We start from the raw sequence: 15,920 nt of genomic DNA, 5'->3' as shown, positions 1-15,920 counted from the left end.
GAGACTTTAATATACAGAACAACTTCAGACCTCCTGCCCTTCACTGCAGTCCCACTGAGAGCACTGGGGCAGAGCCAGGTCTCTCTTTGGTCTACCTCAGCCTTTCCGTTATTCCAAGATCTTTTCCACCGGGATTATTGCTGTTTGTGCTGTCGAATATCTCCGTGATTTATTTTCTAACCGTGGAGTTTTTGATGCCAAACCCCAAGAAGAACCAGCTGTGCTGGGAGAAGAGGGCTCTGGTGGCACTGGCAGGAGAAGCTGAGGGTCACATGCAGAGGGACACATGGCATGGGGGAACAATCAAGGACATCACTGTCCTCTGGAAAGTGTTCTGGAGGGACAGCTCTTCCTCTGGAGAAGGACCCTGGGGGAAAAGCCCATCGACCCTTCAATAAAGGTTTCTGAAGATAAATATGGAGCAGCCATCCAGCTTTCCTCCATAAAAGGAGGAGAAGGAAAGAGAAACTCCTCCGTCCTCTTCCCTGGATGAATGGAGGAATTGGAGACCAGACTTGAAGATCTCAGCAGAAAGTGCCTTAAACCTTGGATTTGGAGCAGTGCTCAGAAATGGAGTCACCTACTTTGGGCTTGTCAAATAAGAAACAGAGTGTGGGTGCCCCCAGAACTGGCCTTAAAAATTGGAAGAACCAGCAACAGCTGGTGTTGCTTCATCTCAGGGCTCACAGGCAAGGAGGCTCACAGTGCCTTTGACCCTGGTGAGAGCACAAGGAACTGTTTTTGATAAACAGTATGGATAAAAATTGATGAGCCTTCACACAAGTATTTGTTGCTGGCTGCACTTAAGGTTTCACCCTTTCCACGTTGCCTATTTTTGTGCATGTATGTAAAACATGTTTTTTAGATGGATAATATCATGTGTCTCCAGGGATAACACTGTTTTTTTCAATGCAAATAAATGGTGTTGTTTATGTGCCTGCATTATGTAAAAATGGCCTGTGAATCGATTAAACTGATCAGGTTCACAACAAGCTGTGCATCTGCACAATCCTGCCCTCCTGGTGCCCAGGGTCAGCCTGTTCAGTGCCCCCTGGGCATAAAGCCCCGAGATCCACGTTGGAGTTGCATGGTGATTTTTCCTGTTATTATTCATCCAGTTAAACCAGTTTTGAGATGGGTGCCCAGGATTTTTTGGTGGGCAAAGCTCTTGTGTGACACACACCTGCCAGAAGGAGCTGTCAGGGCGAGCTGTGGGTAACCTGGTGTGGAAAGGGAGCAGAGGGCAGAAAGCTATTTGATATAATATAAGTATGTATGAGAGAATATCGTATAAAAAACACGAAGAACAACTGGGAATTGGATATAAAGCTTTGGCCACTTGATGGCATCCTCGTCCCTGTCAGGGCATGGCGTGTGCTGCTCAAAGGAGCTGCCCGGCAGGACTCGGTGTCTTGCTCTGTTCAACTGGCAGACCAGCACACACTCCCTTCCCCCTGGGCACCCTGGACGTCCTCTGAGTGATTTTGGGGTGTCTCTGCCCTGCCAGTGGCTGCCCTGGTCCAGCAGCACGGGAGATAAGCCTTGGACACCCCGGTTAATCAGTGCATCAGCCCATCGGTGTTCACAGAGTGAGCAAAGCAGCACCAGGCTGGAGCATGAGGGTTTCAAGGGGGATGGCAGCCCTGGCCACTGTGCAGGAGGTTGGGCCGCCTCTGGGTCACTGCTGGGGACCAGGGACACCTTAGGGTTGGGCCAAGCAGCTTTTGGGGCACAGCACTTTGTGGTTCCCATCGCTGTGACCGATCCCATCCCTGGCAGGCAGGCAGGCAGACATACAGACAGCTGATTCAGTGGGGCACTGAGTGCCTGTATTGGTGATTTTGTCCCTGAGTGACACAAAATACAATTCCCCCATGTCAGGATATGGATCAGCTCCTCTGCCAGTGCTGTGTCCGCAGTGACCTGCCATCAGTGACACATTCCACCCACATGCTGGACTGGGTGGAGCCACCTGCTTGACAGCTTGTTCGAGGTCCTTACAGAGCCATTCGTTTCTAAGATAAAAGCAGTAAATCCTGGAACTGTCAAAAAATGAGAAGGGGAACCAGAAGGCCCAGGGATACCCACTTCTGTTTTTGTTGCCTGGATTATGAAAGCATACTCAGACCTGTCATTGCTCTAATACATTTGTAATTGCCCAACTTGCATGTCTCTGGTGGCATTCCAGCTCTTACAACAGCTCTTACTTAATGAGATGCTGGCTGTGTAGCTGTTTTTTTACAGTTTATACACTATTTAGTGCCATGGAAGATAAAAAAAAAGGTAACAGCAGCTGATTTCCCCATTTAAAATAAACTGACCAAACAGCAACCAAGGGAAAAGCTGTTTTTCTAGAAAAACATCCCTGACTTGGAGGGAGGTTTTGGGGTCTGGGAGAAGCTTCATGATGCCCATGGGGCATGGGGTGGGAGAAGGCTGGGGCTGCCCAGCAGTTTTAGCACTGACCCTGGAAAGGTCTTTTCCAACCTAAATGATTTTAGGATGGCTCTGAGCCAGGCTGAGATTTCCTTATGCCCTGGGAGTCCCTGCCTGGTGCGTCCCCACCACAGGGGAAGGCAAGATCAGAGTCCCCATCTCGGTTTCTCTTTTTCTGTTGCACTCTGGGACAGAGGAGTAGGGCGACATCTTCACAGGCATTAAGATGCATCTCCTCGGTTTATCTGAAGTTCTTGCTTTGTCACAGGGGCTGCTGAAGTAGAGATTTCTCTTCTACACAGGCCAGTCATGTCAGCCAAGAAGGCCAAAGCCTGTCTTGTACCTGGGAAGGAAAAAGGTGAAGTGTGGAGTCAGTGAGATCCAAGGAGACAAGTGGGAAGAAGTTCAAGTGCTCAGATGAATGTAAACTGCACAACAGCTCCCTCCCTCTAAAGACATCTTCTTCCTATATATGATCCCTTAGTGATGCAGAGACTGCCAACTTAGATAAGCAGTACACAGAGTATCCTTCCAGAGACAGGCCCCAAAAGGAATGAAGCCACGCAGAGAGAGGAAATTTAAACAGTCACACTGATTTTCAAGGCAGTTCCTTTAAACTGTAGAACCTGTGACAGTCCCAGAATCAGACCCCAGTGGAACAACCAGCCTGTTAGGAGCCATAAGTGCAGAAGGAGAGTGTCTTTTTAGGGAGGTCTCAGAGGTTCCATATGGAGTTTCAGTGTAAGATATGAAATGCTGGTTACATCAAGAAAGCCTTTCTTAGTATGGGTGAAATTCTAAGGCTGCTGGCCTGTAGAACACCCAGACCCTGAAAAGAAGCTCCTCTTGGATGATGGAGAAAGCAATGGATCCCAAGCAGAAACGTCTGGAGAAGCCAGAACCTTTGCCAGTGTGGAAGAACACGCTGAGAGTGCCCTGCCACCAACACCTGCCCTGTCAAACGGGCACCCGCGCGGCCTCACCTGCCGCAAAACACCGGCGCTTACGTAGCTCATCTCCCGTGTTTCAAAACATTTTAGCGCTAATGGAGCCTCCTTCACACACAGAATGGAAAACCCTGCCAATTCTCATGGAAAAGGGCCAGCCTGTTCTTACTCATACAGCCAGGTGGGAACCGACTTCATTATCGAGTGACGACTGCCGTGTTCCTCGCAAGCACTCTGCAGGTGGACTGTCAGTGCTTCCAGCAGCAGAAGCGAGCTGTGGAGCAGGGCTGGCTGGTGAAGAGCTCTAGCACAGCCACAGAGTGAATGCCTTGTGCTGTCTGGGTGTCCTGAGCGTTCAGCCTCTCTCTCCGAGCCGTGCTGAGTGGGAAATCCAGCCCGCGGGGTCATCGGGACAAGCAAGGAAGGGTGAGTGGACCTGTGATGTGAGAGGGCTCAGTGTTTCTCTTTCCTGGTACAAAAGCAATCAGGACACAAAAGAAGACACTGAAGTGAGAGCAATGGCATCAGGAGAAAACTTAAAAACACAGGAGAGCTGGTGACCTTTGTAGTCAACTCCTGCCTTCTCGTGCCTGCTTGTGGAGATGGTCGGCTGTGGGAAGCACTTGCACTGTGCATGACACCCAGCACGGCTGGAATGTTGCTGTCAGGGCTTTTCTGTTTCAGATGCCTCAGCTCTTGCTAAATATCATTGCAACATGGAGAGCCTGGGACAACCCAGGAGAGCTGCAGTGACTGTACTATTGCATGAAACAAGGAGGACTTGCAGCTTGGAAGGTCTCTCTCCTGTGTGCTCTCCCCTCTCCTGAGGGCCACTAGTTTTTGTTAGTAAGCTCAAATGGTGTCAAATTAATTAATACTTCTGAAAACAATGAGAGCTCCATTATCTACAGTCCTGAGGACATCCCCTGGTCCATCAGCTAGGGCAGAGCACAGTGTGTGTGGCTCTCAGGGGGTGCCACTACCCTTCTTCAAGCTGGCATGTGAAATGTTCCCTGAGTTCATCAGGATTTGATGCCTTTCTGTCACAGGCAATATTGGCATTGCTTTGCTGTGGTTTACCCTTTCACAAAGGAATTAGAATGCCTCTCCTTTCCTTCTATTCTGCATTAGTATAATCATCTTTATCTAAAAGAAAGGGGAAAAAAAATACTCCAAGCCACCTTATCTCTGGAAAATGAAACTATGAATAGCATCTCTTCATTTGTGGTCTTTGGAGCTCTTCTATCTTGATCAGTGCACACAGAAAACGTAAAGCAGGCTGGTCTGGTATGTCATCTGGGTGTTTTTCCTCTACAGGGAGTCTTTTTTTCTACATTAGAAAACCCAAACTGTGCAGAGTTTCCTGGAAACTCTACACTGGAATGCAAATTCTCTTGTGAGAAGTCAGATCTGGAGGTTTAGGCCAACCAGGTTAAAATATCGATCTGCAAACTGGATGTTTGTACAGCATATTCTGTCATTCAACCTATCTTCAAAGTGAGTGCACTGAAAGAAAATATATCCCAAAGTATTTACACATAAAGCAAAAATCTATAGAACACTGGATGAGGATTTCCAAAGGAGCCTGAGCAAACTGCCTGTAAGAGATCATAGAAATACACTGGCAAGTTTTGTGTGTTCACCTTTTCCAAATATCCTTTCTGGGTTAAAAGCCTGTCACTTGAAGGTTGCTGGGCTGCCCTGGTGATGGAGCTCTCTGCCCCTTCCTTATTCTGCTCCTCCACTGCACCCTGTGCACTGCATCCTTCAGTGGGTGGGGAAGCAGCAGGACATTTGGGGATACACCATTATTTCCTCTCCACATTTTGGTCTGTTTTGCTGAAAGAGAGATTAAGGGAGCAGAACAATGGGTGATCAGCCACCTAGACATGAGGACAGAAAAACAGCCCACAAATGACAACCTACTTGTGAAAATACCTTGCTGTAGCTCGTCATCAGAATGAAGAGTTTTAAAATACCAAAGCTAAGTGTTTGAAGATTCCATTAAAAAGTTGGTCTTCCTGCCGGGATGGCATCAAATATTAATCTCTACACTCTTTGGATCAGCCTCTAAATGCCAGAACAGAGCCTAAGCTCTCTAAAGAGAAGCTGTAACTGGTGCCGCTCTCTCCTGCGCCTCATCCACCGCTGCTCTAACCAAGACATGGAAAGTTCTTTCGCTGCCAGTTTGGCTTCTGGTGATTTCTGTTTCACTCTACATTGAGTGCAGCTTCTCCAATGACCCACTTGCCCTGCAGCAACAACAGTGTGAGTCGGATCTCAGAGGGCAATCAAAGAGAAAGGCAGAGATGAGGAGATAGCGCTGGCACCGCTGGCACTGAGTGACTGCGAGGAGGAACCGCGGGCTGGTAGCAGCTTGGGAGAAGCTCTGGAAACTCTGCCACTCTGATTTTCAGCTGGGAACAAAACCACAGATCTTGCCTTTTGGGCTGTAGGCCTGGGAAGAAGTTATCTGATTTGCTCACTGCCCATAATTACACTGTTGGTAATTACATCTCATTACACCTCTCGGTTGTTATGAAGAGCCTCTTGCCCCTCTTTGCCATTGTTACCATACCCCTTGCACAGCCTTGGCTAAATCAAAGATACTTGTGAATTCTTTCCTTTAAAATAATGTCAATTCATTTTTTTTCCCAATTATTTGAGAGAAAAAAAAAAAGTGTCTCACAAATGTTACACGTCATTTATTTCCTTCGGGGATTTGTGCTTTGGACTAATTGCTCGCACTCTTGCCATGATTTTACTGCAGAAACAGAGAGCAGCCTGCCCATTGCTTTGAGCAAATTTCCTCGAGGGAGATGCACCTGTAAGTGAAGTCTCTCTATTGCTTTTCAGTCTCAATCACTGATCAATGGTTTTAGTCCTTCTCTAACCATCCAGTGCCTTGAAACATGCCCCTGCCCTGCTCGTGGATGCCAGCCATCTCCAGGGTGTATTTGTGCATCTGTTGATCACAACACAGCCTGCTGCCATCAGCTTTAGCTGCCAAGGGAGGGTCTCTGGCTTTCTCTAGGTATTCCCTGTGTGTGAGCTGTACCTGCCTAATGGGATGTGTACACTTTCCACACCAAATCCCCTAAGGGCAAATTTCAACAAAAAGGCAGGAAACATCCAGTCCAACCCAGAGGTGATGCTGGGTGTGCTGGCAGGCAGGTCCTCCTCCATTCCCTGCTCTGGCAAGCAAAGCCACTCTCAGCCAGATGAATCCCTTGCTGGCAGACAAACACCAGAGAAAAAACAGCTAACTGCAACTCAATGTTTTATCTTTCCAGAACAGCTTCCAGATGGATTGCACCCATCCTTCAGCCAGACTGACCAGAAGAAGGCTTAAGCTTTTGGAGAAGACCCTTGAGGCATAATGGGACTTAAGGCGAACAGGAGGGAAGCTGAGAAGTCAACACGGGCGATTTAAAAGGAATCTGGAGGGCTACCACCTGCTTTGCCAAGGCGTGCAGGTTGACAAAAGGAAACCTCTGTGGCCAGGGAGGGCTCTAGCCAGCATTCACCTCGTTTGGAGACGCCATCTGGGAGGATTTCCACGTTAATCCCATTTTGGTTACCTAGGACCGCTTTCACATCCCGTCCTCTCTGCTCAGGAGGGAGCAGGTGGGATGTGCCACCTGCTCTCAGCAGAGGTGGGGTCACACTCGAGGGCTGTGGCATCACTCCTGGGATGCAGCAGCTGCGATTCAGTGTGACAACTCGTGCAGGCACTGCCCCACCGCTGTCCATCCGTCTGTCTGTCTGTCTGCCCCACAGAGCCCTGCAGTGCCACCTGCTTTGTCTCAAGGAGGTCCTGCCCTGAGCCCGGGGGGAATCCACCCTGCAGCACAGCAGCTGGCTTTCTCAGGAACTCTGGCGATGCTGAACATTGTCATCTCTTTGCTTTCATGGAACTGTAACTTAACAAGAGTGCAGGGGACAAAACCCACGTCTGAAAAAAAAAAAAAAATGCTTTCGTAGATTTTTTTTAACCATTGTTTCCTGCTGGGGTGTGATATCACAATGTTCAAATTAATCATTTCTGAGGAGCACTTGTGAATTTCCACAGCACTCAAGAAAAGTCACTGCAGTAGGTGACTCAATTCCACGTTTGATTTCACTAAAAATGCTGTCCGAGATAGCGGGAAAAAACAGTGGGCACCTGGTATCAGTTTTATAATTGGGTTTTTCCATATTAGAATGGGAATTTCGTGAAGACTCAATTAAAAGGAGCGTCCTCCCCGTTCTCCTGTCACCCATCAGACTGAGTTGACATGAGTGCCAGCACGCTGTCATCCCTGCTCCTCTCTGCCCTGCTGCTCTCGGTGCAGGCAGAGCAGGCAGAGCAGTATTGCGGGGCCCGGGAGATTCTCCGCTACACGATGCTCCTGCTCGTAAGTGGCTCTTTTAGCACCTTCGTTCTAACAAGCTGCATGTTTGCGCAGGGCAGGGTCATAAATCCTGATGTCTCACTTGCTGTTCTTCCAGGGTGATGGTTCTCTGAGTTGCCCCTGTAGGCAGGCAGCTGGCAGGGTGAGTACTTGGCTTTTGAGAACACCAGACTTGAACAAATCTGTGTTTGTACACCGAACGCTGGATTTTAACCCTCGCTCTTTTCATTTTCAGTCATGTTCCTGTCTTCCCATTCCTGAGGTGAGTATATTTTTTTTTGTAGCTTTTGTAGACGTCGAAGAAGTTTGGTATTTAACTGAGTTTGTTAGGTTTGCTCACTTTGCTCCTTAGGTGACTTCTACTTTCAGTTATGAGGTAGATTTTAAATGCACCAATAGCAGCAAAACTGACCTTGATGGACAGTGGTGGGGAGGGAACCAGAAGCCCTCCCAGCACAGTGCAATCAGAAGCAAACTCAGAGTCAGGCAAAACTCCTCTGTGGGCTTGATTTACATATCAAGAGATACAGGCTCCTGCTTTGAAAACCTCTGCAAGCCTTTTTTTCATGGTTGGGTGCCTCCATTAAGAGAACCTGGGCCAGAGATGTCACCCTCAGACTTAGCTCTAGGTGTACCCAGCCCTTCTGAATTCCTTTAAGCCTCCTCAGATAGTGAAGTGGTGAAGTGGTGAAGCCCCAGCACCAGCTGAAATCATACTTCAAAGAGGTTCCTTTTGCAGTTTGAGATTTTCTGAGGGATAGGGCAGATGTTTCTTGTGGCACAGATGAGGATTCAATGTTTTACAATCCCCCCAGAGTTCTCGTAGCAGTTTTCAACACGCCGCAAAATCACTGCACTGATCCGTGACGCGCTGCCACATTGAGGAATACACACTTCTTCTGTCTGCAGATAAACATGAAATGCACTCTGGCTTTTTCTAACACCTTCTTCTTCATTTACCAGCCTGGCCACGAGCTGGCATGCTTTGTGGAAGGAACCCAACACATGCTGAATACCAGCGTGCCTTCCAACAGGCTTACAAGGCTTCACCGGACCTTCCAGGCTCAACTGGACAGAAACCTCTGTGAAGTAAGACTTCCTTGCTTTTCTGCAGTTCTTTGTCTACCTAATTTCAGATGTCTTTTCAACACCCATTTTGTGCAGGAGCCAAGTGTGATAACTGCAACCGTAAAGAGCTGTTAAAGTTGGCAGAGGAAGGATGCTGGGTTGGAACAGTCTATTTTAAATTACTTCAGCTACAAGGATGTGATAATCCAACTTGTCACCAAGTCTTAAAGAATTGCTTTTTAAATCCTCATGTAGCTTCAAATAACGTATATCTTTACTGTTGCATCAGAACTCTTTGTTTTATCAGAAAATCTTTGCTAACCCAATCTTTGTTCTTCCTATCCCAGAGACTGTCACGTGGGGATCAATGCCAGTACAAGACCAAGGGAACTGTGAAAGAATTTCTGCATAAAATCAAGACAACCTATCAAGAAATGAATAAATCCAGCCCTTAATTTTTTTAATTTTTTTTTTTAAAAAGCTTTAAAAAAACCCCAAACCCTTTAAAAAAGAAGGGGGAACAGAAAAGTTATTTATTGTATTTATTGTCCACCTGAAATATAGAAGTTGGAAAAAGCAGCTGATAAACCAATAAAATTATAATTTACCTAAGCACCAAAAGTATTTAAGAGTCTTCATTTTATGTTTTGTACTTGGTGAAATATTTGAACATCTGTTTTCATACCAGTAGGTATCAAAATGCTTCTGCAAAGCTCCAGTCTAAAAAATATCACTCACATGAGATACTACAGCAAAATTCACATTCTGCCCGCTGTGCAGAAATATTTATGGACTTGAGATGCAACCCAAAATCTCTGTTTTCTTTCTGCATCACTCATTTTTTGATGATATCTCCACACCAGGAATAAGCCACTTGGCTTTTTTCCTGCCCACAGCCACATTTTTTTTTTTCCTCTTCTAAATATTCAGTAGTAAAGAATTCGTGAACATCTTAACATACGAAAGCAAGACCAAAACCCAGCATTAATTAGAAAATACTGGTGTGTTTGGAGCATGTTGTGGACAACTGTTTCTTTCTCAGGACATTTTTAATGCTGGATTTGAAGTTCTTTTTATGGTGCCCTGAGCTGCTTCTCTGTCTCTTCTCCACTCAGCTCAGAAGAGTCAAAAAATCCCAGCCAGGTACAGATCTCACCTCCTTTGTGGCTCAGAGAGGAACAAAAGAGATGAGGTCTTTGAGGTGGAACATCTTAGACACCTCCAGGGACTCACATCTTCACCGTCTCCACTAGAGCAGGCTGGACTTTTCAGGCTTCGAGCATAGAATTCCATTTCTTGTCCTCACTGGTGGGATGAGCAGGTTTCTGGGATCGAAAGCACGACAGAAATGCTCGATTTTTGTTTTTAACTTTTGCATTTGGATGGGCTTGGGGGGGGGAAAGACAGAACTAGAGTATAGAAAATGCATCTGATACAATGATATAACGGGAGTGAGACTCATGTGATGTATCAAAAGCATTTCCTCCTGTGTTTCTGCCACCTGATTAAAATATGATAAGGAAATAATAAATATTAAAATAGAAAAGACTATGTCTGTGGTAACACCTACGACGATGAAACCAAGAAATAAAACAACTATTTCACCTTTCTCACATTTTCGTATCTTCCTACATTTCCTACTCCACATTCAGCTCTGACAGCTCTCTCCTAAATAGCCTTTTTTTTGGTGTTCCAGTGCAAATTTCTGACAAATCAGCAGAATGCTCACACATTCTGATCTCATATTTCTAAACATCAACTCGCCAAATTGATATTCAGCCTTGTTAATATTTTCCAAGTGCAAATCCAAGCTATTTCAGTCTTTCCACGATGTATTGCTCCTCTCATCTTTGTGTGTGCAGCTCATCAGCACTGTGTCCAGCCATAACCTGTAGCAGGTGTAAAATCTGAAAAAAAAAATATTAATTTTTTTAGATAAGCAAAAGATTTCTTAGGTCATAGGACTGCAGACAGCAAGGAGAAAGAAAATTCTTTGTCTAATAGTTTTATTCCCAAAAATTACTTCATGAATTTTATGAAACAAAGCAATGGTGAATTCGTGACATGAGCAGAAGACACACCATAAATGCAGTTTTGCCCAACAGAAGCTGGCAAGTGAAATGCAGTCAGTCAGCTTCCAGTCAAATCACTTCTGCAAGACAGCAATAGGAAACTCTTGCAGAATAAACAAGCAAAGTTAGTAAACAGGTCTGCAAAATATCTCCTCATCTGATGCCTCGATTTGCATCTGCGTGAGAGGAACGATGGTTTGCGTGCTCAAACCATCCAGTGCAGGGCTGTGCAACCCCAAAGAAGTGCCTCCACTGCTGCCTGCCATCCAGCCCTTGCATCTGTGAGCTGATGCAAAGTGTTTGCTTGCAGGGGTGACCTCCCCAAACCCTTCAGGAGTGTGGCAGCCCCTCCACAGGCACATCCAGATCTTCTCCAGGGCACTCTCCTGCCTTTGCAAGCGCCAGGGCAGCCTTTGGCAAGGGCTGGCTGCCTCTTGGCAGGCCAGAACATCCCTTCAGCCAAGCCCTGGGCCTGTCCCTGAGCAGATGTGGCAGTTTGGTTCACTGCAGGATTGTCAGATGAAAACAAAAGGTAACTAATTTATGGAGTTACTTAATTACCGTAACAAGTACCTTGTTCTGTTATCTCAATTATCTTTTTCTAGATGTGTCATCTCACCCTGATGGGGAGGATGTGGAGGACAGGGGAGGTCAGATGTTCAGGGTACAGGATAACTCGTCTGCACAAGTCAGTTAGACTGTGGAACAGATTTACAAGCACAAATCGATAATCAGCAGTGACTTTAGGAAAATTCCTGTCTTTCAGCCATCCAAACCAACCCAGGAGTCCACAGCAAGGTGCATGTTTGTTTTCAAGTACACCCAGTCCCACACTTGCCTTGCTCCTACACCTCACATCAGGAGGCTTGAACACCCTCTGCTTTATGATTTCAGGAACAGAAACCCTCCCTAGCTGGGGATGCAGGGCAGGAGTGGCTGTTTCTGCCACTGAAAGGTTTTGCTGCTGACAGCAGCCAGCCAGAAACCTGTTCAGAAAATCTGTGGCTCCACAGTAGAATTTTCTGAGTTCAGGCATCCACTGTGCAGTGTGGATGTTACAAAACTTGCAGTGTTGTCTTCAGAAACCTGGCTAGGACAGCCTCATGTTGGAGTCTTTACTGCATTACTTACCAGAGCAGAAGTAGAGCAGCAGAGTCAAAGCTCTTGTGCTCCAGTCTGTTATCTTTGATTTTACCTTGGACAAACCAAGCCCTAAGCAGTGCCAATGCTCTAATAAGAAGCTGTCTGACGTGACAAACAAGTGAACACTCTTTTTGAAGATATTTTTGAGGGACAAGAACTGCCCCAGTGCATCCAGGATGTTGTTGTTGTTCCCTTAATCTCTTGCCCCCCTGTAAGAACAAATCTGGTGTATGCCAAGCTATGGGAAGGAGAGGCACAGTCCAAATGCTTCCCAGACATAAATCACGCTGGGTATATAAATGCAGCTTTATGTGCTCATTAAAGAAAGCTGATTTTATCTGGCTAATGCTCACAACACCCTCCTGAGGCATGTGGACAAGCCTCACTCTCCTAGTTTTACAGGAAAGTAAGGAAACAAGAGTTTGGGGGGATGCAGAACTCATTTCTCCCAAAGCTCTGGGTTTTACAATTGTCTGAAGACTGATAGCACAAACCAGGGGTTGACATTGCCAAGAGTCAATAATGTCACATGAATAATATCATATTAATGCTACCAGGTGGTGCTACTGGGAATCCTAAAGCCAAAGTAACCACCATTTCCAGTCCCAGATGAGCCTACACCTGCCCATATCTGGTTACAGCTCCCTCCCCATCCTCTCTTGGTCTCACGCTTTTGATTTAATCCACTAAAAAATCTCCAAAAGTTAGAACTAAAGATTCCCAGGACTTGCATGTGCAATCTCTCGTGGAAGCAACCAGGGTGGTCTATAAATCACGGCATCTTCATGGACACACATTCCATAGCATGAGTTGGACACGTTCAAACAGTAAATCTTTTGTTGTCTTACATGAACTTGTGTAAACAATCCTGAATGTTTACACCACTGTTCTGAGATACAAGATAACGCCTGTCTTCTTCTTGCTGAGGCACAGAGTGGATTTTACTCAGCAGCAGCAAAACTCAGGCAACAAAGGAGAGAAAGGGCTGGAGAGAGAAGGCAAAAAGCTTCACTGACACAATGCTGGGACTGCCATAATTTTTGTTTGTTTGTTTGTTTGTTTTTTCATGAATCACATACGAAAAATCAAATGAGCAATGTGTCTGAATTGCTTCTGCTATCTTAAATCTAGTAGTGAAGTAATACATGAAACAATCCTAAGTTTTTATCAGGTTGTAATCTAGAAAAAGTATCAATGAGTAAGAAATTACATAAAGACTTTTTTACCATATAAAATACCAGTGAGATTTCTTTCTACTCAGGTCAGAAACAGCATCATCAAGAGATGAAAACAGATGCCCTTGATTTGTTTTTTGCATTCACATTGCTAGTTTTTAACTTGATAACTTTCAGACTAAATTTTTCCCAGTAAGTCAACAAAAAGCCCAGGAGTGAGGGGAGTTTCCCCCTGACTCCCCACCAAATTGGAATTGTAAAAGAGCAAAATAAGAGGGAAATCATGACTTAAGAGATGCAGATAATGATCAGCCTAGTTCTGACTCCACAAGCAGCCTGTGGGAGAGAAGAGAGATGTTCTGTCTGACATCAACTTCAGGCAGGATATAAATCAGCCATTGAGATATAAGATTGTTCCACAGTGGCAGAAAGTTTCTCACTCTCATTTTGCCATGCTTCCCTACCCCTGACATCCTGTGGGTAAGTAAAAATGCAACAGAAAGGAAAGCACAAAGACTGAAGATCCTTACTGAGCAAAAGGTATTTTCAGCAATACAGTGCAGTCAGAAGTCGAGGCTGTGGCATTCACAGGGAAGGAAAAGTGGAAAAAATACATTTAATTGTTATCACTTATTTAGAAGCAAGCACCCTCAAGACTAATTGCTCTAGGACATCTCACAGGGGCTCAGGAGAACAGGCATTTAGGGCCCAATGAACCCTTCAGTGGTGGCTGAGTGAGGTAGCAAAAGTTGTACAACACATTTGGGGAAGAGGGAATGGAGATTTAAGAGTTTTAAAGTGCAGTCTCCCTGCTCCTTGCAAACTCTGTGATATTGGTGGGCCACAGAGGACAAGATGGGCTGGTGAAAAGCAGTTTAATGCAGCTCTCACCATTTTAATAATCCTCTGCTGCCAACCTCCCACTGCAGACAGCAAGGCAATACCAGCCACAGGAATTAACAGAGAATTTCATCCTACTCTTATTTTATATTTATTTAATATAAGGAAGAGGAATCATTACAAAATCAATGAGGAAAACCTCTGTCTGGATGGACACGAGAGATGCATCAAGGAGGCATAAGGAACCCTAGTCTGGTGCTGGTTTGACACTAGAGATATTTATCAGAATGACATGTCCTAGCAGAGGTCAATCTCTTGAATACAAGTGCCTTATGAAGTCATTTGGAATTTACTCAGTCCAAATACAGACATGGATGAACAACTGTCCCACTTAAAAGTAATTCTTCATGTTCCATCCAACTCTTCATACAGGTGGGAGAGAGCAAAGAAGAAAGAGACTGCACCCTCCCTGGGTGCCCTTAGTCAATTAAACACATTTTGAAATTAATTTAGACATATCACGAAATTCTACTTGCACAAGTTGTTGATTTTTCTGTTCACAAAGAACAGAAGGGGCCAACTCCCCCCTCCCCACCAAAAGTATATTCATTAAGGGTATCTCTTCAATCAGCACCCAGGTAAGTACTTGTGGCAACAGGTTTTATCTATTCAGATTTATCAGTAGTGACAGGAAACCTGGCAGAATTATGACTCTTTAAAGTCTTGTCTGACATGATAAATATAATGGATGAATCAATGCTGAATATTCTCATGCTAAATGTGTGTGCCCTCAAAACAAAACTATTCCCAAGCGGTATCTGTCCATTTATATTCTCACTGGAAAGCTTTCAGAAACGTTTGTCATTTTCAGCAATTGAAAAATCAGGAAAAACTCCTGGTTTTGACTGAGATGTTCTGAGAAAACCTTAGGAAAATCAATAATGAAGACTACAGGTTTTTTTTTTTCCCACTCAACTTTTCCTCCAAGTTTCTTGGAATCGAGCAAACCCTGCCACGTGGTTCTACAGCTGGCACTCTCCTGGCTCCAAGTTGAACTGAAGCTCAGTTGTTGCTGTGCTCTGCTTTTACTTCACACTTTGGTCACTACATGTTTGCAGTCACCACTACCAAAACTCCTGATCATGCTGGAAAGCCAATTTATTGTCCATTAATCCACAAGGATTAGATTGGCCAGAGCCCAGACTCATAGAAGAACTATCTGATCACACGCTCTTTGCCAAGGAGGACCATCCTGTAATTTGGAGAGAGATATATATATACATAAAAACCAAAAAGATACACCAGTAAAGGGCATCGAAAAGTGTATCAAGACACAAACCAACTCTAGAATCAGCACCACCAAACAAAAATCTAGCAGTTAAAAGAAACAGCCTTGGGAGGGCCTTCCCCTTTCTGGCAGTGTGTTTGTGCCTACAGTCCAGGCTGTGGTACCACCCACAGGATCACAGAATCAGAGATGCTGGAAAAGACCTCTGAGATCATCGAGTCCAACCTGTGACCCAACACCACCTTGTCACCCAGACCATGGCACTGAGTGCCACGTCCATGTTTTCCTTAAACACCTCCAGGGATGGTGACTCCACTGTCAGTGTCTGATCACTTCTCCTGGGAAGAAATTCCACCTGATGTTCAACCTGAACCTCTCCTGGAACAGCTTAAGACTATGAACTCTTGTCCTATCGCTGGCTCCCTGGGAGAAGCTGCTGCTCCTCACCTGGTTACAACCTCCTTTCAGGTAGTTGTAGGGAGCAATAAGGTCACCCCTGAGCCTCCTTTTCTCCAGGCTAAAAAATGGGTTAAGTCCTAACAGCGTGAGACATGTTC

Source organism: Empidonax traillii, unplaced genomic scaffold (assembly GCF_003031625.1).
Source record: "Empidonax traillii isolate 1590-97213 ecotype Southwest subspecies unplaced genomic scaffold, ASM303162v1 scaffold523:size469459, whole genome shotgun sequence".
Classification (NCBI taxonomy): Eukaryota; Metazoa; Chordata; class Aves; order Passeriformes; family Tyrannidae; genus Empidonax; species Empidonax traillii.
This window is presented reverse-complemented; position numbering follows the sequence as displayed.